Source organism: Solea solea, chromosome 12 (genome assembly GCF_958295425.1).
Source record: "Solea solea chromosome 12, fSolSol10.1, whole genome shotgun sequence".
Lineage (NCBI taxonomy): Eukaryota > Metazoa > Chordata > Actinopteri > Pleuronectiformes > Soleidae > Solea > Solea solea.
In genome coordinates this window covers 11,829,390-11,852,370 of record NC_081145.1, presented here as the reverse complement: position 1 = coordinate 11,852,370, position 22,981 = coordinate 11,829,390, and the positions used below count along the sequence as shown (strand labels likewise).

The following is a 22,981-nucleotide window of genomic DNA, read 5'->3' as shown; positions in this document are numbered from 1 at the left end:
TGCTCTTCACAGACGCAGGCATGAATGTAATTATTGCACAACAATGCTTATAATTAATTAGTCGAGTGTAAGCTGCTGCACTTTAGTACAACGATGAACCTTGCTCCAGATTCTTTTTTATCGCGTTCATTATCGCACGATGACTGTTGACCTGTCTCTTCCTCAACTCATTCTGCTTCTTTTCTTTTTAGCTACAAATGACTCTCACTTTGTGTTCTCTCCACTTCATTTGCCATTATTTACTGTATTTCTGTGCTTCAAAAACGTGTTCACCCTGCCTTTCCCTCTGCGTTCTCTTCCACTGATGACCACTTTACCCAGAAGTCCTATTCATAATCTGCTCCTTCCATTCCCTCTTCTCCCTCTGTCCCTTTCTATTCTTATTAAAAACTCTTCCACATTAGTGCTGCCCTGGCCCAGGTCCCACTTGCTTTACCAAATGATCTGTAGCATCCTCCCGGCTCTGTGACTGCTCTCTCTCCACCTTCCCTCCCTACCTCCTCTGCCACTCATCTCTCCCTCCCTCTCTCTCTGGCTTGGCATGTAAGGAGTGACGCACAGCTCCGCTGTCAGGGAGAGATAGCAGACCTGACTCTGGCTGTGACGTCATCAGGTTATCGCCAAGTTGACCTTCTGCAGAGATAAGTACTACACACACTCACTTGCACAGACACACAGAGACACTCACAGAGTACCTATTTAGCTGAGCACGAGTGTCACGATTATGGAGCTTATGCCTGTGCAGTATGTGAGAGGACACACACACGCAGTCATGTCTCACACCTCCTCAACCCAAACGATTACCAGTTTGCATGTTTTTTTGTGCCACACACACACACGAGCAAACCAGTCTCACTTTGCATGTGCAGTTATTAACGCGCAGTCCCCAGTCTGCAGCAGAAACGACGACTCGCCCATTGTTTATGTTTTGTGTTCAGTTTAAACAAAGTCCAAGGGAAAACCTTGCCACTCGACTCCAGGCAGGAGAGCCATAACTTATGTATACACAATGTGCAGCACAATCTGATGAAATAAAAGACGATTGACTCAAAATAAACTTTAAAATGCAGTTTACCCCGTGGGCTATGGTTCTACTACGTACATGTACACGGCTTCATGACATCTTTTATAGTTTAACGTGAAAGCAGATGATGCAAGAACGATGACTCAATCCAAAAAACGATTTATATATATGTATACACTACAAGCTCACTCACTCACTCATCTTCTACCTAGAATTTGAGTAATAAATAGAGAAAGCTAATTCACTCGTCTGTGATGCAGCTGTCCCAACAGAGAATACATGCCAGGCTGCCAAGTGGAGCCCCTCCTCTAAAGACAGATAATGGAAAAGTATCCCAGCTGTCCAACCATTATTGAGGTCAATTTGGAACCACAGAGCTCTGTTGCTGTGCCATCTCCTGCAGTAATGAGCGGAGGTGTGCGCTGTGTTTTCTCAGGTGGGCACTGGACCCAGATGCTCCATGATGAATGATATGAAGGTACACGGGCAGCTGTTTCATCAAGATTAGGTTCTCTGTGTACTGGACAGTAATGAACATGCACATTCAATCTTTCTTGCTTTCTTACTGTAAAAGGGCTTTTCAAGAGTTAATAACTGTGTTACTATTAATAGAAGTTGTTCTGCATAATATAACAGCGTTGTAATATTGTCAAATACTACAAAAATACTAAATTTTTTTTTTCCACATAAAATCTTTAATTCATGATTTCACTTCTGCAGTCAGTCTTATTGTGAACCCACACTGAGTGGAACCTTCACTCACAAAGCAGGAAATAGGTCCACTCTTAATATTCCTTTGAAGTGGAAAAACAGGCAGTGGTGAAGTTCAGTGGGTTTGTGTGAATACAATTAGACGGCCCTTTTTTTTTCCATTTCATTGAATTCAGATATTAGGAAATGACGCCAATGTCTTAGATGTGTTGTGGAATTTGCAGTGCCAGTGATGGTAGAGACACACACACACACACAACCACAACCACACACTCTTCTTAGTTTGACTCTTCTGTATCCTCCTCTTTCATCACATTCATTCTCCCTGCTTTCTTTGACAAGAGAAGAAAGTTTCAAAGATGTCATATTACAACCGTCCATCATTATTATCTGTCTGCCACTCGGCTGAAAGGAAACCATGCCAGAAGTGGGAGCAGCCAGACGCAGGCAGATGTTTGCAGTGGTGTCTGAGTGCAGTTTGGGTTGTAGTATCAGATGACAACAGAAACAGCAAGACAGGCTTCCCCACACTGATGACACTGGGTATAATGGGTATAATAGGCTGTGTTATAGGAAGGCCTGGAGTTTTCCTTTGTAACCACCGACTTACATCAGGCAGCCATGATGCAACATGGTAGAGGAGAAGAAGCTCACAATAGACACAGCTGAATGGGAGTTTCTTTTAAAGCTGGAGCAGAGAGAGGTTGAAATAGTGTTTCATTTGCTCTGAATTATGAAGAACAGGGTAACAAATTAACTATGTGTTAGTGGATGGTTCGTTTTTCTCACACAAGGTTTACATTACAACCCATCATTTTACACTGTAGACACGATACAAGGGCTGCACTGTTTATGTAAAATACACATGAAGACTGCTTGAACTGCCATAAACATAGATTGTTCCTCATGCTAGTTGGGATGACGGTAGCTCAGTGGTCTCAACTCAAATGTTGTGCGTTTGATTCCCGGCTCCACTCGTCTACATGCCGATGTGTCCTTTGGCAAGACACTTAGCCAGGCATTGATCTAGACGGCTGTGTTGGCGGCGTGTGAATGGGTATGAAAGACGAGTGATAGAAAATGTGCTGCACATACAGAAGATGTGCTGTGTGAATGGGTGAATGGCAAAACTGTAGTACACAGCAGCTTTGAGTGGTCAACAAGACTAGAAAAGCGTTATATAAACACAGACCATTTAGTTTTGTTTGGCCAGGAACTTAGCACACATTTAAATAATTGTTTTTGTTTTGTTTTAATTAATTGTTTTCTCCCAAATATGGTGGCCTAGCACACTTTACACCATCGTACCCCAACTACTTGGTGGGCAGGGACAATAAAACTTGTTAGACAGTCGCAATGGGGGACATTGCAGCTGAACTGAAAGTATTATATTTACATTTACTAAAATTGTAACTTATTCATCTAATTTTACACTCCAAGAAGTAAGGACTTTTTTGTTTGTTCATTTCAGTAAAACCATATGTATTTTTCCTCAATAACAAACCAAGAACAGAAAGACACTAACACCCACCATATACTTGAGTATCTGTCTGTCTGTCTATCGCAAGTTCTCACCTGTACCAAACCCTGGCGGGACATAACCCTAACCCTTATTCAAGTCACGCGTCACCGATAAAATCTTACTCCTCACCTTTGATTCACTCAATGTCCTCGCACCAAACTACCTGTCAGACCTTCTTCACCCATACAGACAGTCCTGGATGCTGTGATCTGCTCTCTGTCCCTCACAACCATCTGTACTCTCTTGGGGACAGAGCTCTCAGTGTGGCAGCATCTCTACCACCTGATCTCTGCAATTCCCCCAACTCTTTACAGCCTCAAAAACGAATTAAGACCCATCGTTTTCAAACAGGCCTATGGTCGATCACCATCCTGTTTTTCTTTTTCTACTGTAAATCGTCCTTGAGTTTTTTGAAAGGGGCTACATAAAGTTACGTTTATTATTATCATTCATATTATTAAGTCATATTGTCATTGCGATATTCAAAAACTGTACTACACAACCCCATACACTATAGTCATTTAGGCAAATTATGATCATATACTTGATGGCAGTGGCTGCTCAAATGGTTTCATCCTCTTCATCATTATTAAACTTAGACTTTTAACTGACTTGCATCTGCCGTCACATCACAGGGATGAAATAAACAACACGTGAACATTATGTAATATATTTAGCTATGGTCCATTTCTCATCAAATATGTAACGTGCACTGGTGTCTTCCATCATGCTCTACAGTAGATGTTCACAAGTCTTATTGTTACCTATAAGTAATGCAGAAGCATAAACATTACGTCAGCCTGACAACAGAGAAAACAAACGTGAGCTGATGACCTGGACAGTGACTGGGAGGAAGCTTCACGAGAATGTTGTCAGTGACTTGTGATCACGTGAGACTCACTCACAACATACTGGGCATATTTATCATCATAAATGAAAGAGGACCAACGGGAAGATTCATGGCCCTTTGGCTTTAGGTGAGGGAATCTTATTCTTTGACTTTATTTTATTTATCATTCATCCCAAGATTGATTCAATCATAATTACATGTCGATCTAAGTAACTAAAGGAACAGAATATTCCCCCATTCAGTCCGAGAAGTTAAATGTTCTTCGTGATCCAATTAAATATTTTAATGTGCTGTGTGTCTTAATGTTACTGATAGATTATTTGGATTCTTGTTTTGCATTTTCAGGGATACATATATAAATCACTTCATTACAATAAATGCATGCATACATGAGTGGGTTTCTTGCTATTTGGCCAACATAATTAAAAAGAGGGTAATGTAAACAGTGTGGATTAATTAAGGTGGAGTTGATGCTGGAGTGTTTCGTCCATATTTCCGGGCTCTCCTCCTCCTCCTGAACGCTCCACACATACTGTATGATAGAAAGTGTGTGTGGTGATGTCATAAATCTATTTTGGGGATCTCAGTCCTGCAGGCGTGAGTAGTATTATTCATAGCTTATCTGAATGGAAGTCAGTGGAAGGAGAACAGTGACTGCAAATCCCGCCGTGGCCTCTGTTGTGCCAGCGAGCTTTTACCTCCATATTTACAACGATAAAAGAAAAAAGCAAGCCCATAAGTAATAGAAATATCTGGATATAATATTTTTTTTCCTGCTTTCTATTACTCGTTTAATATTCATTCATAATTGCTTACGTTCATGGGCTGCCACCCTTCAGGCCGTCCAGAGATGGGTTCGATAATCTCTTGTGGTTGTCAGTAAGACAGTAGAAGGCCAAACCCAGAGGGGCACCTGTGATATATTGCTATGGTGGCCTCTGCACTGTTTATCAGACTTCATCCTTTTTACTGCCTGCATCTATCAGGCTCACAGTAGTTAAATACTGAAGATAAAAGCATATAGTGCAGGGCCCACATAAAAACAGCCACTCGGGTGATTTATGAGGTTGTCCTCCACCAAAGATGTGTGATTCTCAGGGCCACAGTGCGGTGACGACTGCCGCGCAACATGTCATGTGTGTCCCGTGTTGTGTTGCATTTGAGAATCAAGTGGGTTCTTAATCGAGTAGGCGCTGGGAAAAACGTTTCCAGTGTCCTGCCACTGGTTTAAACTGACACCGCAATGGTTTGTTAAAATATGTTGCCCGCAGTTTTTCTCTTTATTTGACTGACATGTGAAGATAGAGGCTGATGGAAAGGGTCAGTTTGCTCACTGTGCAGCTCAGAGGAAAAGAGGGGAAAAGACAGACACCACGATAGAAAGAAAAAGAGTGGTAGACCAGATCATCCTGAACTATTATAACCCTTACGCTGCCTTCTAATGACACATGTTCCCATCTCTGTCTGCGCTGATTATAGTGACAGCAGCCTTTGCTCATCTGAATCCAGCCGCTGCACCACATTCCTCTGATGAAGACACTGGGAAGAGAAAACCGTCTTGAAAGGGAAAGTAAGTCGTGATGGGAAAACGGCCTTTTTTCTTGCAAACCATATCACACTTAATAGAGTCATGACATTTCAAAAAACAAAATACGACATACATAAAGAGGAAATAAACCAACATTCACACGAGTACATCCATAAATTAGATCATAGCACAAATATAAAAAGGGAGTAACGTTAAAAAACAAATCCTAAGGAGTATGAGGGAGATACACATAGCACCACAGTATCAAAGTATCATACAGAAATTGAAATGTTTTTGGGGGGCTGCGACAATTATACTGACGTTGTCCTCTTATTTCCCATTATCCCAAATGTGAACATTCCCTGGACTCAGTGCTTCATCTGACATATACAATCATCAAAACTGATAAGTCCTGGTTCTTAGATACAAAAAAAAGAAAACAATAAAGGACATCCGAGGACAGCATCACCTCGAGGCCCGTGAAACATTAATCAACACATCTCCACACTTTCCGAGATGCCACGGACCAAACAAGCATTTGATATATGAAGAAAACAGTCTACAGATTCATCAAACATGAAAACAATCGCTAGTTGCAGTAAAGCCTCAACTCTGCATGAGTTATGTTTTAATGGCTTTTTTTTGTTCAATATAACTTCAGTGACTGACTCAGAATAAGTTAAAATCGGGTTCGGTTTGAAGAAATCTCGTTTTTTGGATGTGGTATTTTCCTGTAAGACGAATATTGTTCGTCTTTGTTGTTCGCCTTTCTGTCCTTATGTACATCTCGCTATTAAAGCAGGGCTTTTTTTTTTTATCAGAAAGATCTCCCTTTGTAAAGAGTTCTTTGTAATCACACACATGATATATCCTGAAATGACATGGACAGGAGTACTGGACTTATATCTTGTACATCAACAAGGTCACACTTTCTCCACATTGTCTATCTTCAATGTTATCAATAGTACTTGCAGTGGCTGATTTCCCTCCAGTAACTGACAGCGCTGACCACTTTATTTATAGGAGTCTGAGAGGAAGTGTATGTCTGACTGGTGGTAGATTTACTGGGCTGTTGATAGGGAGTGTGACACAAAGTGTTCTTTGGCCAAGCGGAGAGTTTTATGGTACGATAATGACCTGTGATGAGCTGCGTTTTTTCCCCCCTGAAATGTTCACTTATCTGATTTGATAAATTCCTAACCTATAAATTATCATGTGTTACGTGAAAGGTTACGTGTGGTGTTGATATTTTATGGATGCTGGAGTATATGTTGTCTGGAGCCGAGGTGTTGATTAAGGAGCAGCCTCAGTAAAGCTTGTGTTCACAACAGGGATTAAATAACAGGATTAAATATAGTCAATATGATATACCCCATCAGTTGGACATCTTGTTTCTGAAAACATCTCACTGTACTCCTCTGAGAGCTTGTTCACTCTTTCACAAAACTGGTATTTATGTGTGTGTGTGTGCTGTCATATTCATATTTTTATTGCTTATTTGACTGTTATTTATTCATGATTGTCTCTGGAGAATGAAGTCCTGGCAGAGCAGCAGTAAAATACAGTATATTGCACAAACCAGCGTTCACAGAGGGGAGAGAAAGGAAGAAAAACAAGTAAAGGTTATAAGCGCTGTAATGTGATCGGCACATATGTACGTCCACGTGACTTTGCATGCGTGTTATCGTCTCAGGACATTCTCAGCAGCCACCGGCATTGCTACATCGCGCTACGTTGTGTTATTTCATCCTTTACATGAGCTCATGAAGTAACATCGTGAGTGATGCCACTGTTTATGCCTCTTACAGTCGGTGCAGTGTGAGTCCAGCGTGCATTCTTACTGCAGTCACGTTGCTTTTTTTCGTATTTAGGAAATTGAACATACATGTGTTCAACTGCAGCCAACATAGCACCAATATATGATTGGAATATTTCAGCCCGACCACAACCGCTGCTGCCGTCACAACCGCTGCCACAGTCCCTCTAGGAAATATATCACCTCCAAATATTGTGTTATGTAACCGTTAAACAACTGCAGATTTCTCCCTGTGCTTCTTTCTTGAGAAACACTGGACCACAAGCGTGCCTGGAGGCCAGATGCAGATGATGGTCTGTCAGTTTGCGGGCCCATGGTCAGGCCGTCATGATGACATTAACACTGCAAGAATGTCTGTAGCACTCACTCTCAACCATCTTTCCACCCTCAGTTTGAGCAATGTAGGCTAATTCTCCCCCTGCAGAATGTGGATTGTAATGAGGGACTGCTCGTAGGGTATGTTTGTTCAACCACAGTGCTCGCACTTTAGGTAAGCCCCGTTGTTTTTGTTTTTGTTTCTTTGCATGAAACTGTGTATGGAGCTGTATTAAATTACTTTAAATCATACACAATATGTTTTGTATATAGCATGGTAGCACACAAGCTAATGGATGTTGTAGTCGAACATTTTGACGGAATATGTTTTCATATCACGGGTTACACAGTTGGTGCAGTGGTTAGCACTCCTGCCTTCTCTGGGTGATTGGGTGTGCGTGGACAGCGCATGCACCAACTGAATTACCGCCCCACCAGTAGGTGGAGTATAAGCCCCGCTCACCAAGCAGAAAAAACATTTCGATAACAGAAGAAGTAGTCACCAAGGATAGTTGTCCGAGCCTCGACCCAGACTCCCCTGCCCGACAGGCCTTTCAGTCTTGTCCGAGGGAGCTGTAGATTTGTTCTCTTATTCTTTGGTAGAAATGTGTCCTTATTCCCTGCGTCCAGACTTGTACCGCCACCCGATGGTGAAGTGAGATACTACAGGACCCTGACGTGCGCGGCATGTGCGCAGAAGTATACCAGGACCTTGAGTGTGTGAGTGAATGGTTCTCTATATGTGGCCCTGTGATGGACTGGCGATCTGTCCATGTTGTAGCCCACCTTTCACCCAATGCCAGCTGAGATTGGCACAGCACCCCCGTGACCCTCATGTGGAGGATAAAGCGGTAGAAGATGGATGGATGGATGTTTTGTCACCAGATCCAATCACTGATCATAGATTATGTGTGTATGTGTTGGTAAAGACATAGGGTCGGACAGTTATTACCACTCAAGCGATGTTGTGGAGCATCAGAGAGTGTGTAAGAGGACGGATGAAAAAAGATTTTTCACGCATCACAGAAGTCCCCACGGAACAGCACATGACGTGCACAAGAGCTTCAAACACTTTGAGGGGGGGTGGTGGTGGGGGGGTGTCAAGCTCCTTTTCATTGGCTCAGTTGCACCACATGATTTCAGTCTCTCTGCCTCTTCCTGCTCATTTCTTTCTCTCACTGACCTTTTTTTTTGTGATAGCGGCTCTGATATCATGAGGGTTTCATGAAAGAAATATTTAGACAGATCACAAGCTCGAGTCTGTGCTTTGAAACCCAGGATGGTAGTGTTGACAGCAGATACTGGAGTGGCTAATTAGACTGTGAAGCCTGTACCTCTGTGAGGGCGTCTCTGATGCAACTTGGAAAGAACTCAGTGCCACCACACAGTAACACTGTGACGATCAAGCCTCAGGAAGAACTGATTAGTGTTTACACTGTATCAATTACATCTCCGGCCTGGATTTACATTCGGTATGTTATTACTGAGCCCTTTGGTGAGTAGCTGTGTGGAGCTGATTTGAAAGTTGAGGTTAGCAGGGGTTAAAGAACTGGGCTTTCCAACATCCCTCATGTGCAGCTTGCTGGACATAAATCTAGTCCCAGAGTTCCTTTTTTGATAAAATATCTGCTGCAGGAAAGTGGAATGGCTGTCGCCTGTACAGCCAGTTTCCTGTATGGAGGCTTTGGACGGCCTGTATGAATTAAACATGGACCAAGGCCATTATAAATGACATGGTCAGGACGGCCAAATAGGGATGTTGGAAAAACAATGCGACCAACAGAATCTATCATTTCTGCCAGTTCAGGCAGGAGAAGTCAGCGACTGTAAGGCTGCAGCGTCGGTGAACACGCGGATACTAAGATAAACAGAGACTCAGTCAAATGAGTCAGACAGTGGTGGCTGCAGAGGACTGCTGCAGTGACGCAGTTTGTGTAGTGTTGAATTGCTGTTGGTATGTTTTGAAAAAAAATCTGATAAAAGTATGCATGAGGGATCCTTCATCTGAAAACAGGCTATGTCAAGCAGTACTATCAGACCTGACAGAGAGAATTAGTGTGTATGCAGCAAGGTTGTAATAGTTTTAGATTTTTCATTAGTTTTTTGTAATATGGAGTATTTGCCAGGTGCAAGATGCAAAAAGGTCATCATAAGTAATGTGTGTCATAAAAACACATGAACAACAATAATAATAATAATAATAATAACAATAATAATAATAATAATAAATAACCCTCATGAGACACATCTTCTAACAACATAACAAACTCACATAGCCTTATGTTTCACATTGCAAACAAAAACAAAACATTTTATGATGAATGAAAATACCTTTCAAAATTGCCGGTAGAGAAAAAAAAAAATACACCTCATGTGAACCAAAAATTATTATGTATGAAATAAATTTACAAAGACGAAAAATAAGCACATTTTCACAACAATTTTAGTTAGTTTTAGTTAGTTAGTTATTCTGTTTTTACTTTTTATTTTTTTTATTTCAGTTAAACATCTTTTCAAGTTTAGTTTTGGTTATTTATGCTTCTTTGTAACTGTTACTGTTACAACTGTGACAGCCACTAGCACAGTGTTGCTGTAGCCTCGGTCTGTCTTGACATGAAAAGAATCACTGTTGTGTGCAGTGTGGGAATGACGTCAAGCAACGTTAGATCTAAACATAATGAGGGGGAAAAAAAAAAGAGCTGACGGGCTTAATCAGCACTGTGTGAACACATTTAACAATGGCTCGAAACATTTTAGGGTTAGGGTTATTTGTTTATATTTAAAAGTTAATAAGTTATTAAAAAGTTCATGTGACAAAATCCCTTAATTAAGTAGTTTCTGATGAATTTGACATTTGATTACTTGATTGATTATTTGGTCAAGAACATCACAATTTCCCAGAGCCCAGAGTGAAGTTGTTTCATATTACCCATGACTATAACATACTGTCACTAATTATTATTATTACTGTAACATTATTTAAGCGCAGGCAACAAATGTTCTCATTATTAACCATAAAGAATCGTAGCAGTTTTGCTTATTTCATTCAGAGTTGAAAGTATAATTCACCTTATCAGGTTGAATGAGTTCATCAAGCAAACATAATTATTTTTAAATATTAACGTTCCTCTTTCCCTTAACAAATGAATCACTTGAGTTGTGTTTTCACACAGATAGAAGTATGGACATAATCTATAAGAGATTCTGGCCAAATCCCCCATTAATACTTTGCTTTCAAATGGTGGTTTTGCTGTGACAGTAAGATTAAAACAAATCAGTAGAGTTACACAACTGAACCATGAGCTGATAAAGCTACAACAGATGATTTTCTTCTCTTCCACATTTCTCGTTCACATTGTCAAATTGTCATGTTTTCATAAAAAGATTAATTACAAGTTCAAGCTTGAAAATGATCCACAGTTAAATGAATCACTGAGCTTTTTGTGTTTGCTGTCACTGAAGTCAGTTCAATGACGATGAACACTCCTCTGTTGCAACAGAGTTAAACAATAATGAAATCAATAAAAATGAAGTCTTGGCTTGAAAGCCAAATGGAATAAGGATAACTTTTATGACTCTATTGAAACCTGGCATTCAATCGTAACATTTTAATAAACACTTACCACATAAACTACTAAAACCTGCAATGTGTTTCTTTGTGAAGCATACATATGTTATATACAGTGTATATATAAATATGCATTTACAAAACGTGTAAGTGCCTGTAGCATTGAATCAAACTGGCTCCAGGATTAATAAAACAATATGCTACTTGTGTTCAAGGGACCAAGTTGCAGTAGTAATAATAATAAGTATTATAATACTGTAAGATGTATTTTCTCTAGCTTCACAATAATAATTTGGGGCGAAAAGAATAACACTACCTTTTGTATGGACATCCTCGTGAAGACTATATCTAATGATCAAAGGTCATTCTCAGTCATGCTACAGTGTCTCAGAGGTAGTGATGTTGTGAAAATGATATTATATATTATATTAATCTTTCAGAAATAAGCATCTCAGCAGATTATATTACGGATACGTGCGAAGCAATAAAAAGTCGTCCGACTTTGTCACCCCACAGGAAAAAGTGTTATTAACCACTTTGCCAAATTTGAATGATTAAAAAAAAAAAGACAAGAAAAAGGTTTCATATCATGTAAAATTCATTCTCTGCTCTGAAATGTTGGGGGGACACACTCAAACTTGTTTTTACATCTTAGTGAGGACAGAGGATAGAGATAATGCATACTAACCCTTACCCAATTCTAACCCTAACACTAAAACCAGGTCTTAAAGGTAGGGTTTGAGATCCTGGAAAAACTGTTAGAGCTGGCTACATTTTGAATTCACCGTTTAAGAGTATGCTGGACACAAACAGAGCTGCTTTAGCTCTAGTCCTGCTCTCTTTCTCCCTCTTTCTCTGTCAGTGGTATCTGCAGCCTCACAGCATGCAGACAGAAGAAACACTGGTGGGGTGGCAGAGTTATAGGATGGCTTAAACTATAAGGTCATGTATTTCATTTGTACGCTTGAAAAATCCGCCGTAGCTGTTTGTCTTTACAAAAGTTATTAAGAAGGACATGAGGATATTCACAAAGTATTAAAGATAGATACAGAGATGTATTGGTTTGGTCTTATGTCTCTTATATATTATCTCTATACCGGGTTTTCTTCTCTGCTGTTGCAATTTTTTTATATCTCACGGTGGGTGTCCTGCAGTGTTAGTGTGCTTGTATCTCTCACATTCTTCCTTGTCAGATACTGTCGTCTAGTGTGGTCTGAAAGGTAAACAGGACCCAGGGGGGTCTGGGAGCTCCAGTCTGAATTAACTGCTCAGTGTCAGAGTCAAGTGTTGGCTAATGGAGCCTGTCAAAATCCCTGCAGCCTAAAACCACCTGCCTTGAGAGGCCTTGTGTGGATGACAACTCACTGTAGTTATACCCACTACAGCTACACTCAATACTGTGCTGTCACACTTGATTTATGCACTAAGTAGAGAGGAATAAATGCTGCAATTAATCTTAATTAAGACATAGTAATCCTGACGGAACTATATTGGCGTCAACTTGTGTGACCTCTAAATTTTAAATGGCTTTTTTTTTTTTTTTTTACTTGTTCAACATAGTAACGGGCCAACCATAATTCAGATTTGAGGTGAAGTCTGAGGCAATATTTTCATTCATTTATATTTTTATTTGTTTTCTGTTAATGGAAAATATTGTTCAACAGAAATTGGGTGAAAGGCAGGGAACTCCTTGGACAGGCAGCCAGCCTGTGGCAGCGCTGACCATTCATGCTCGCATTCACACCTACGAGCAATTTAGAGTCACCTTTTAACTTAACCTGCATGTTTTTGGGCAACTGTCCATGGAGAAAACCCATACAGTCTCAGAGGAACATGCAACTCCACACAGAGAGGCCCTGTTGTTGAATCACAGATGTCATGACTGGCTCAACAACATGATTTATCCCAATCAAAGGAAACAACTTCAATATAAAGTAGTGAGAAACAAAAATATGCAGGATGAGTGGAACATCTCACATTTTATTTGTTATTGCCCTTTTCTTTACTCTTTGTATGCCCCTGTACACTAGGCACACTAGCTTGTCTTTTATTTCAACTTCAAATACACAATATATCTCTCTGTTAATTCAAGGAATGTCTGTCTATGTGTTAATCACAGATAACTGTCCAAAGATTTCCTTGACTGGCTTCAAATGAGGCGGGTGACTTACTAAGGGCACCGGTGTGTGCAGTGCCAACCTTGGTAGTTTTAGGACAAGCAATATGAGAGATATTGGTGGAAATAATAACATTTACCAATAACATTCCACCCTATCTCACAAGGGGAAATAAATGGAGACACACTCACCACCCTTGCCATCTATTTATCTGTATGTGAGTAGTAAATTACACACTTGACTGTTCTTTGTTAAAAGAATACAACCAGCTGAATGCTGTGCAAAGATGCCAGCAGAGTGTAGGATGCTGGCTGGGAAGATGTAAATAAAACCCACAACCAAGTGGCTGGAATAGCGTACAGGCACATCTGCACCGAGTATGGACTGGCGGTCCCAGGGTCAAGAGATAAGTTCCTGAGGGACTTCCAGCACAGGAGAGAAAAACTGGTGGTGGCTAATCAACCCGACATAGTGGTTATTGATAAACGGCAGTGGTGATAGATATGGTAATCCCAAATGTTAGAAACATCAAGAAGAAGGAAACCAAGAAGCTTGAGAAATACCAAATGGGAGCTCGAGAAGATGAAGGGAGTAAAGACAACTGTGATCCCAGTGGTGATGGGAGCACTAGGGGTAGAAACCCCCAAAGGTGGAGAGTGGCTCCAACAGATTCCAGGAATTGCATCTGAGATCTCTGCCCAGGAGAGCACAGTCCCAGAAACAGCTAAGATAATGCCCAGAATCCCAGGGCTCCCAGGACCCGAACTTGGAGGAGGTACAAGACTGCCTCTGTTCCCTTTCAACAGTTGACTGTTGAAATAATGAGACGATGAATCTGAGTAGACTTAGCCTAGCTGACGCCAAACTGCATCTCAATCTCATTTGAGATTGAGTATGAGTCTTCAAGGGGTGTAGTAATTGGATGGACCTACAACCAGTCAGACCAGTGATCCTGATGACGCAGAGCGACAGGAAATGTGTCAACAAACGTGCTGTTGTAGTTTTCTCAGAGTGACGGCTGTCTAGTAATGGCGTCTAATGACTTTTGCTTTGGGGAAATTCAAATGGAAGCTGACAAACAGCTAATCTTTGGTGGCCACCATGTTGGACATATACAGAAGCTGCTAGACGTTGCGTCTCTGTCATCATCGTATTAATCCCATCGCTAGTGATGACACCAGTGATGATTTGTGATTAGTCCCCCTTTTTTTTAGGAGATTCTGAATTTGGCCAAATTGGCGTCCTTGCCAGATGTGTCTGCAGAATCGACTGGATTCACCCAGGCTAGCAGCGTTTGCTATACCAGCCAACATGCTAATGTGTAGCACCATTCTGTAGTGCTACACAGACTCAGACTTTAAGTCTGAGTCTGTTTTATATGTATTTAAACCTTTTAGAAGAAATAGCTCATGAGACTGCTTATAGAGAGGGAGTTATCTCTCTGCAATGTTACTCCCGTGTTTCTGGTTAGCACTTTTCATTAATGCTGCAGACACAGTGCTGGTTTGACTGAACCCAGCTCCCTCAGCTTGCATTACCTAGAGCTTTTATATGAGCCGTAGAGACACAGTAAGTGCAGGAAACTTTTGTATATTGCTAAAAAAAAAAAAAAATCTTTGTACTGTCGTGTTCGTATTTTGAGATATGAGAAGTACAGAACACAGCTGTGGGCTCCGCTAAGTGAAACTACCCTCGTAGAGCACGTGATACGGAGAACTAAGATCTGTTATAGTCTATATGTTTATGTGTCGGTTCAATAGATGGGGATGAGCCATGTGCCGTAGTGCTCCCTTGTTGACGCACAGACTGGGTCTCCAGCCTCTTGGCACGATGTCAGCGAATCAGAGTGAGCCGCACCCAGTCCCTCCTTTCCAGCGGCTGCTGTAGGACCGCTTCATGAACTGTTATTTTGTATGGTGTTGTTGAGCGGGCGACTATTTGCGTGGTGCTGTGTAGGCGTTAGTTATTGTTTCAGATAAGACGTTGCCTCTTTCCGGGGCGCAGGTTAATTTTGACCAGAAAGCAAATCAGTCAGTGTATTAAAAGTCTATAAAAGGTATGTTCCCACAGTACCTATAGTTTAAAATGGGATTGATTTATTTTAACTTTTTTTTTTCTTAATTGTTCAACATAGTAACGGTTGACAGAGCTACTGTACAGTGCATTCTTTTTTAGTGATAGATAAAACAATATGAAAAAGAGAATACACAATAAGACTGCAGGATCTGTTGCACGGATAAGTTTTTATGCACTGCTTTAAAGTAACAGCATTGTAAATTGTGATTTTTTTTTTGGTTGTTTTGGAGAGTATTAAGAGGTAAATTTACAGTAAAAAGGCTCGATGGGTTTAAAAAGCATCAGTCCATGGTTGGAGCGAGTTAAGTATGCACCACAGTTCCAAAAAAGACTTTAAATGAATAAAATAAATAAAATAGCAGCGTTTAATACATCTCTCAATCAGCAAAGTCCAAACAACCGTATCGTATAAAATGCAGTGGTGAATGTTGTTATTATCTACAGTAATGAACCTGAGAGCAGAATGGTAGACTGAGTCTCAAAGGTTTTCTCTATTTCAGAGAGAAAAACCTCTTACTGCAACTTTGCACTGTTGTTTTTATTTTATTACAGGAAAAGTCAAACTATTCTTTATTCAACAAGTATCCACAAATGTGCACATAACATGCTTTAAACCTCTCGTCAATACACAGTTTTTTGTCAGATCATCCGCCTGAACACACGCACATCACAAATGACAACAAATGACAACAAACAAACAATGCTCCTTGACACTGCCTGCTGTGAATATTTACGCAGCATGCTGGCAAAAACATTTTTGTAAAGTCTTGACACACTGCAGCTTCTTCGTTGCACCAGTGTGACTGAACACTACGATTTCACCTCCTGTAGTCAAACTTCTACTTCAATAATGGATGTTTATATCGACCTCTTATGGTTTATGGTGATATATAAATCCAGGTCGGGTATATCCTGAATCTGTATAAGCTCTGCCGCAAAACAGGCTGTTTATGCCCTTTAAATGCTTACCGTGGGTCATCCAAAGGTTGAGGAAAGAAGAATCATGATGTCAATGTCTCCTGCAGAGCACATTACACAGCAAGAGATTCTTCTTTGTGCAATGGAAACTTCATGAAGCTTCTCTGCCAGCAATCATGGATCAGCAAAATATCCAGCCAAGCCAACTTGAAAACACTCAAGTATGCTCTTCCCAGATGGCGAGCCTGCTGTATCATGATGTGCAAGTGCCCTCAGCTGCTCATACAAACAAATATTATGTTGTCACACACATGCAAATGTGGCGTCAGGCGTGCTTTTGTCACGCAACACTCAGCCATCGTTACATGCTCATACATCTAGCCAAATGAAATGCGTTCCCTTATCTTTGGATTCCTCAGCAGAAGCCCCGTCTGGCTATTCAAGCCAAACTCAGCGTGCACATGTAGAGGAAGGAGCACTTTTTTTATCGTGCACTAGAGAAATAACAAGCCCTGCTGGATTGTCTTGCCCGGCGCAGATATGATCAGAGCCAGAGCCCGATGGTTAGTTCTGTCTGAGAGCTCCAAGTCTTTGGCTTTTACCACTTGGACTACGTGGAGGCCCTCTCTCCAGGGAACGGTCCATCTGAGGCCAAGCAGAGTAAAGTGCTGTAGGAAAAGTCCACGGCCAACACACTCTGCTCTGAACACCAGGAAGTACAAAAAGGAAATGAACTGGGCCTTTGGAAGTCATTAAAGCCCTAATCTCATAACACAGGGGCAGGACAAACTCCAGCAGCTCCCAACGTTTCCCCTGTGGATATTTGAACCAGTTTTAGTCGTAATCTTGTCGTAGTTTTGCTGATGGAGACCGTATCCCTTTGATTTGGTAAATAATTGGTTACAATCATGATTTTCTAGCACAAATTACAATAAATGTTCTTCCAACAGAGAAATCATTATGAGTTATAAAACGGTCAAGTGTTCACTAAATAAAGGATTGTTCTTTTCTAGTCTCCTTTGTTGTGACTGCTCCAAGGTTCCGTCATTAGTGTCGTCTTTAATTTGTTGTGTGACACAACTCTCCATCAAAGTGGTCGGATAGTAAGGAGAACAGTGCAATGCACAAATCGGGCAAATAGGGGGGAGGGTTTTAAATTTTTCAACACATGCCATTTTAGCGCTTAAATTATTGAGCGCTTCCAGTGAGCCGTGAACCTGTGCATAATGCAAACCCAAAAGAAATGTTTCAGTGCCACACATTCTGAGACATCCGGCTCATGCGCGTACACAGCAGAATAAAAACCGGTTACAGATGACAGAATGAAGAAAGGAGGTATTTCGTGGCATCCTAGGATTTAAAGGTCAACAATGTGTGACACCAATTTATAGAGAAGTCAAGCTGGACTCACCCGTTCACTGATTTATTCCTTAGGGCTCATGTAGTGATTGACACCGTTTAAATGTATTGTTGTCGAGACCAAAGAATGCAGATTAGATAAAAACTGAAGAAAATTCAGATGCCACTTTGCTTTAGATGGAAGAAAAGTAATGTGTATTTAAAATATTTTGAGAACTCTGTGTATGCTGATAACTTTATTAATGTAGAGCAAGTCGGAGCTCAGGCTGCAGCCTAAAATATCTCCTTCTCAATCATTATTTCAACAATAACATGAATTTCCACTGGCTTTGCCTTTAAAGGGTAACAGGGATCTGCTGGTACAGAGTGTCTTGCAGACTCTTATAAACACTCCTGACACTGGGTAATGTTCAGAGTATCCTGGGGCACACATGCCTTCTGTGAATTCAACCAAATCTCGTTGGCTTTGAACAAGAGAAGTCGCACAAAGCTGGTCATTCAGTAAAAAAGAGGAGTAAGAAGCTTTCGAAACCAAGGTTGTTTATTTTTTTCCAATTTCCATGCCTTAGAGATGCAACAATAAAATCTAGGTTTTCATGGTCAATTAAACATGCACCAACACTGAATCGCTGTTTAAACAATGTCACTAAGTTACGTCTTATAACAAACCCGCTGCTGATTATTGATAACTGCTGTAAATGCATTCAGCGGTTGACAGTTGACGACTTGGAGCAAAACAAGTGAAGGATAATGTATCTGTGATGTCATCGCCATCGTGTTTTTTTTTGGGTACCATCTCTTAGGTGTCCCTCTGTTTCCTGTGCAGCACTCTGACAGTTTTGAGCCCGGTAATGCTGACATTGCAGAAAATATCAATTCATTATTAAAACAAGTGAGTTTGCAGTTTTTCCTTTTGAAGGTCGTTTTTAGAAAAGTATCAAAGTGTACAGGTTCTTCTAACTCTTTCTCCTCCCTCAGTCCAGCCCGAGAGCAGATGTGCCGTATCAGGGTTACAATATTATGAGGTAAGAATATTTTCATTCCGATCTTATGTAGTGAATCATTTATAACATTTGGAATTCTACCTTATAGCACATACTGTATTGTTCTAGGCAGAGACTCGTGATTGGCAAGGATCACGTACAATTTTCCCCCTGGTGTTTACAATGCTCGGGCTTAACCCAATGACAAGTATAAGCTGTTTGAGAGGTTTCTAATTTTTGTCAGTTTACTTAAGACAGCCTTTGCTCCATTAAATGACGTCAAACAGCCACTGGAAAGACTAAATAGGGCTTTTAAAAGTCTGCTGCTGTCTACACAACTGTCCGTACACTGGTCCTAATGGGAGATTGTGAATCCCCCTCCTCAGCTGATAAAGATGGAAAAGTCAAGCGGTGCTTTATATTCTCAAATTAAGGGCAAAACATGTTGCCTTAAAAGTCTCTGTTTACACTGTCAAGCAGGTACATGTTCCCCATAAAATGTTATTGATAGAGGAGGGAACAAGAGTGTGGAGGGTTTGTAAATGGAGGCCTGAATCTGCCTGCTTCCTCTCGAGGAACCACGCACTTTATGGATAACTTCCTCCTCTGTCCCGGTCCAAGAGCGGCTTGACGTGTGCCGGCGCCATGCTCTGTGATGGCAACCAGGATAAACGGTACAAGCAGCGTGGGATACATGGCAGCTTAAAAGCCTCTGTCCCAAATAACATTTCCAAAGACACACAAAGGGAGAGGGGCTGTCAGAATCAAGATGAAGAACAGCCATGTAAGATGGAAGCTTATTGGGCAAAGCTGGGTCGCGGCTGAGCGGCTGCTTTCATGGGGACAGAGAGTCTGCTGTCACGTCCCTGTCTTCTCTCTCTCTCCGTCTGTTTAGATGCCAGTTTGCCTTCCTGCTGTTGTGTGTGCCAAAGCTTCACCAATCAGCCGACATCAAGCCGAAATCTCGTTCTTCCCTTGTCATCACAGAGCAAAATCCTGTTGTACAGTAAATCACCTGATTTAGTTCTTCAGGGGCAAAAAAAAAGTTTATGTAGGACCACTCATGTCTGGAGGATTTTGGCCCCGAGGAGTGGAAAGTTGACTTGCATGTTTCACCAAAAACCCACAGCAGTTGGCTCCTTCTGAGTGGTACCCAAATTCTTCCATAGGTTTGTTTTCATCTTCAATGATCGTTTACGTCTGGCATGTGAGAGAGCAATAGCTTGTTCTAGAAATTCATCTGTGTGCGATGTTCTTCCTAAGTAGCCAGACACATTCTCTGATAGCATATTTACACACCGGGAGAATAAAGTGGTCAGCCAGCTTAGGCAACGTCACTAAATTTATTTCTTACAGCTTGGAATCTGAACTGTTCTCCCCAGATACTAATTCTAACACATAAACTGAGGGGAACTGCCAAAACAGAGAAACAAAACCAGTGTTCTGTTTGTAAAATCTGTAAAATCTGTAAAACTCAGTGTCTGGAATTTATTAGGATAATTACTGTTGGTCTGTAACGTGAAATAAGGCAACCAGAAGTTCATAATACAGTGCATTGTCCTTTTTAGCTTTGTAATTAATTAATATAACTGACGCTTTTGACCGGACTTTAAGGGGCAGCAGAAATTCCGTCACCCTGTTTTATTGAGCACTAGAAACACAGCAAATAATAATAATAATAAAATCACATTATTGTTGTTTTTACACTTGGAAAAGTGGAAAAGTTAATTGGCATATTGAAGGTAAATGCAAATAAGTGCAATGGAAACCGATTCAGATTCAGTGAATAAAGCATGATGTTTACATATAATGTGAGGGAAGCATCACTCCAGCTTCAGCAAAAACGGCCGAAACGGAGGTCAAGAGAAGGAATCAGTGGACTTATTACAAAACTACAACATTATTTGACAATGCGAGAGGCAAATATTACTGCGACCATAGATGATTTTTTAGCTTGATTTGCTTCATTTACGTCACAATGTGCCCTCGGATCCTTCTTTGGTGATGACCCAGACTCTGTGCCACCTACTGCTTATCTTGGTGAACTCATTTTTAAATATCTGTGAAAATGTGTGATACATTTTAAACAAAACCAGGTCACAACATATACCGTTTTAAGCTGATACGGCAAACATGCAGCAAACACAATAACTGACTGCAAAAACACATTTAGTAAGGAGTGTATTAGATTAGTGTTCACTTGTATATCCACCCCCACTGGATTGGGAATATTGCTAAGAGTTGTGATGCCACTGTGAGGCATTGTGATTTTTCCTCCTTTCATATGGAAACTGGGATTAGAGATTTAAAGTCGCATGTTGAACAGGCTTTTAAATATCCGATCGATTAGACTTTTCCCAAAATGTCAGTTGCTTAAGATCTGACAAAGCTGGCTTGTTTGTAGCTCGACTGTGAAGCACTTTTAAGTTAATCCATTTGTCCTGGAAAGAGTTTTATGAGCAAAAACTGCACAGGATTTACAGGGTTTTGTCATCCTGTACAGGTCTGTTTGATCGTCCAGCTGAGGAAAATCAACAAAACTTGAGTTGCACGATTTCATGATGATTCCTAATAAGGGTTTGTTCCAGGTAATTAGTTATTTAAACATACGGAGCGAGGCAGAAGTATGTTGCAGTCGAAAAAAAAAGAACTTGTTTGATTATAGTAGGTAATTATGCTTTTGGAAAAAGCTGTCCAGTACCCTTGTCTTTTTTCCTGACTGGAAAGATGCTGTGGAGCACTTTAGCCATTAACTCCTGTTTCCCTGACAAGTGAATAGAGCTTAAAGATCTGTTTCTGGGCCTGACTTCTCAGCAGCATTCCTCATGTTTAGGAAAACATGTAAACTGACGTCAAAAAAAATAAAAGTGCCTTTGGCCTGTCTCGGCTGGCCTAGATGCCCATATGAAAGCCGACTTTTGTGTGCCGGACAACTCTAAGGTGGACGGCCAGTGTTTTTCCTGGCATGTATTGAACAAACACGCACCAATTACACTGAACTGCCTGGTGTGTCAAACCATGATCTACAGTTTTATTTTGCGTCATTTGAAAAAGCCTGACGAAGTAAATCTCTGCTCTGCAGCACAGAACGACGGGAGATATACATAGAGTTCAGCATAATGCCACTTCCTGCAGTTTCTCTGTTTTCATATAAAACCCAGGCTCAGGCAAATGTTGCTGAAGACAAGTGCTTTGCAAACCACACGGTCTGAGCGAGCTTTGAAATCTATGAGCTGAAATATTCAGAGCTCACACATGCAACTTTCCTAACTCGTCTGAATATATATGCAATAAAAAGTGCGGCTCCATTCCCTCTCAGACCCTGGAATTGCATTATTCATCTTAAACAGTGTTTCAACTTTCTCTCTCTGCCCACAGTGCTCCCACACACACACACACACACACACACACCATTGAATTAAGAACCTGTCTTCAGATTCAATCACAATATTCTCCCCCACCGTTCTCCAAGAACCGAGCCCTCGTTAAGTGCACGTTATGTGCTATTTGAGCTAAAAACATGAAAAAAACAAACAGACTAAAGGTGACCTTATATTTTTCCATCGCAGATTCATAACTGTGTTATAAACACAACATGCTATGCAACTATATAACTACAACATTTGATTTGTTCCATACAATTCATATAGTTCCAACTCAAGTTGACATAGATCTCCACATTTGTGTCTTAAAACGTAAATTAATTGTGTGGCGTCATTTCAAAATGTTCAAAGTAGCACACACACACACACACAGAACAAATCCAAAAACACAACTAACCTGTAAAACTCCTCCTGTGTGACTGATAATTCCTCCTGTGACTATTACACAGCTTTATATTATGGCATTTTTATGACCAGGTCTTTTAAGAACCAAGGTGTTGGACTTAGTGGCACCAGCTTCCACTGGTGAAATTGAAGTGTGGTGTTGACAATGCATCTTATCTACAGTATGTACATGAAATGTGCATTAAATATAGAGAAGGTCAGTCTTCCATCTGTAATGTGACACAGTTGAGAGTTGCTTGGAAATACTCAGGAAAGGTGTAAAAGTACTGCATTAAAAATACATAACACTAACATTCAGCCAATGTCATCTTTTATAAAATCTAACAAGTAATAAAAAGATCAGGAATATCACATAACTAAAAACAACTTTTTGAAGTCTGAACAGTGTGTGAAGTTTGTCAGTTTT

The 22,981-nt window shown here is 40.7% G+C and overlaps 1 protein-coding gene across 1 annotated transcript in view; it reads left to right on the top strand.

Moving 5' to 3' along the window:
• Positions 1-5,314: 5,314 nt before the first annotated feature.
• pde3a (phosphodiesterase 3A, cGMP-inhibited) overlaps positions 5,315-22,981 on the top strand; it is a 94,121-nt gene continuing 76,454 nt past the window's right edge. The window contains exons 1-3 of the mRNA XM_058645665.1: positions 5,315-5,677; positions 18,608-18,696; positions 18,783-18,829. The gene's annotated coding sequence lies outside the window, so the exon portion shown is untranslated. The remainder of the gene's footprint in view (positions 5,678-18,607; positions 18,697-18,782; positions 18,830-22,981) is intronic.